Source organism: Styela clava, unplaced genomic scaffold (assembly GCF_964204865.1).
Source record: "Styela clava unplaced genomic scaffold, kaStyClav1.hap1.2 HAP1_SCAFFOLD_175, whole genome shotgun sequence".
Classification (NCBI taxonomy): Eukaryota; Metazoa; Chordata; class Ascidiacea; order Stolidobranchia; family Styelidae; genus Styela; species Styela clava.
Window position 1 is genome coordinate 25,001 of NW_027556589.1, and position 2,500 is coordinate 27,500.

General features: G+C 60.4%; 2 non-coding genes and 1 pseudogene across 2 annotated transcripts in view; all 3 read left to right on the plus strand.

The window, feature by feature from the left end:
* Positions 1–834, plus strand: part of LOC144419085 (small subunit ribosomal RNA) — a 1,810-nt gene extending 976 nt beyond the window's left edge. The window contains exon 1 of the ribosomal RNA XR_013473839.1: positions 1–834. This exon is cut by the window's left edge and continues 976 nt beyond it. This is a non-coding gene — a ribosomal RNA (small subunit ribosomal RNA).
* Positions 835–1,132: 298 nt separating this feature from the next.
* On the plus strand, positions 1,133–1,286 carry LOC144419097 (5.8S ribosomal RNA). The gene has a single exon (XR_013473845.1). It is a non-coding gene; the product is annotated as a 5.8S ribosomal RNA (ribosomal RNA).
* Positions 1,287–1,574: 288 nt separating this feature from the next.
* The window catches only part of LOC144419093 (large subunit ribosomal RNA), a 3,695-nt pseudogene continuing 2,769 nt past the window's right edge, over positions 1,575–2,500 (plus strand).

Here is a 2,500-nt window from a genome sequence, read left to right on the forward strand (position 1 = left end):
AGCGAAAGTCAGAGGTTCGAAGACGATCAGATACCGTCCTAGTTCTGACTATAAACGATGCCAACTAGCGATCGGGAGGCGTTACCATGACGACCTTTCCGGCAGCTTCCGGGAAACCAAAGTCTTTGGGTTCCGGGGGAAGTATGGTTGCAAAGCTGAAACTTAAAGGAATTGACGGAAGGGCACCACCAGGAGTGGAGCCTGCGGCTTAATTTGACTCAACACGGGGAAACTCACCCGGCCCGGACACAGGTAGGATTGACAGATTGAGAGCTCTTTCTTGATTCTGTGGGTGGTGGTGCATGGCCGTTCTTAGTTGGTGGAGCGATTTGTCTGGTTAATTCCGATAACGAACGAGACTCTGGCATGCTAAATAGTTACGCGACCTTCTCGGTCGGCGTCTAACTTCTTAGAGGGACTAGTGGCGTTTAGCCACACGAGATTGAGCAATAACAGGTCTGTGATGCCCTTAGATGTCCGGGGCCGCACGCGCGCTACACTGAGTGAAGCAGCGAGTGTCTAACCTAGGCCGAAAGGTCCGGGTAACCCGTTGAACCTCATTCGTGATTGGGATAGGGACTTGCAATTGTTTCCCTTGAACGAGGAATTCCCAGTAAGCGCAAGTCATCAACTTGCGTTGATTACGTCCCTGCCCTTTGTACACACCGCCCGTCGCTACTACCGATTGAATGGTTTAGTGAGATCCTTGGATCGGCCCCGTCGCGGCTGGCAACGGCCGCGTCGGCGTGTCGAGAAGACGATCAAACTTGATCATTTAGAGGAAGTAAAAGTCGTAACAAGGTTTCCGTAGGTGAACCTGCGGAAGGATCATTACCGAAGGTGGTGGTAGGCCCCGGCCGACCGCGCACTGAATTGTCTTTGGGTGCCGCCGAGAGGGCGGCCGTCAATCGGGGTTCCGCCCCGTGCGACACGCGTAACACGTTGGCATAGCAAGGCAGCCGAGTGCGATGGTGGCTTCTGGGCACCGCGCTCGATGTGCCGCCGGCCCAGCCCGGCGGTCGCTCGGCGCCGTTTGTTGGTGTTTTTGTGCAGTTGTTGTCGGTGGTGGTTTTGTGGTCGATCCCACAGTGTGACGTCCGCGCGCTTCGGCGCCGGGCGAAACGTCGAGGACGACTCTTAACGGTGGATCACTCGGCTCGCGAGTCGATGAAGGACGCAGCCAAGTGCGAGAAGTAATGTGAATTGCAGAACACATTGAACGTCGACCTTCTGAACGCGAATTGCGGTCTCGGGTCAATCCCGGGACCGCGTCTGCCTCAGGGTCGCGTTCGTCCTCACCCGAGGGCCGTCGCCTGGCCTCTGCGAAGACGGCCGGGCGTCGCCCCAAGTTGAAGCGGTCGCCGAGCTTTCTCGGCGCGACCGCGTGTCCCGTACACCGCCGGCCCCTCGACGTGTTCAACTACGTTCGAGGGGCGGGTCCAGGTCGGTCGGTCCGGTCACGAGATCAAGACCGACCGTGGGCCAAGGCGGCGACGGTACGCGCTCGGTCGGCGCCGGCGGCGACGACTTGCGATGCCAGCGGGCCGTGTAAGAAACGGCCCGCTTGACACATACGACCTGAGTTCAGGCGAGAGCACCCGCTGAATTTAAGCATATTATTAAGCGGAGGAAAAGAAACCAACAGGGATTCCCTGAGTAACGGCGAGTGAACCGGGAAGAGTCCAGCGTCGAATCTGCGCGCTTTTCGAGCGCGCCGAGTTGTGACGTACGGAAGTCCCAGTGCGGCTGACGGCGAGCGCCGGTGTCCTTCTGATCGAGGCCTCGTCCCACGGCGGGTGTTAGGCCCATAGGGGCGCTTGCCTTGGCCGCTTCGGGTCTTCTCGGAGTCGGGTTGTTTGGGAATGCAGCCCAAAGCGGGTGGTAAACTCCACCTAAGACTAAATACGGTCGCGAGACCGATAGCGGACAAGTACCGTGAGGGAAAGTTGAAAAGCACTTTGAAGAGAGAGTTCAAGAGTACGTGAAACCGTTGAGAGGCAAACGGGAGGGCCCGTCAGGTCGCCGGCTCGCTTTCAGTTGGGTGCGGGGGCGCGCCGTCTCGGTTCGCGGACGCTTAAGGCGCCGCTGCCGAGTCGGCTCGCGCACCGTCTCAGCGCACTAGCGACCGGCGCGGGTCACGACCGGTTTGCCGTCGGTCTAAGTCCCCGCGCGAAGGTGGCCTCCGCTCCGGCGGGGGTGTTACAGCGCGCGGGCGGTGCGGCCCGGCGGCGGATCGAGGAAAGGATGCCGCGCGCTCTCTGTGTGCGGCCGTCGCCGTTCGGCTGGCTTGTCGTTCGCCTGCACTGTACGCAGTGCCGGTGTTCGGCGGGCTGCCGCTTCGGTGGCGCGCCGTCGACGCGCTCGGGGTCCGTGGCCACGTCGGCCACCCTCCCGACCCGTCTTGAAACACGGACCAAGGAGTCTAACATGAGCGCGAGTCGTCGAGTGGTTCGAGACTCGCAGGCGAAATGAAAGTGAAGGCGGCCTTTGGCCGAACGAG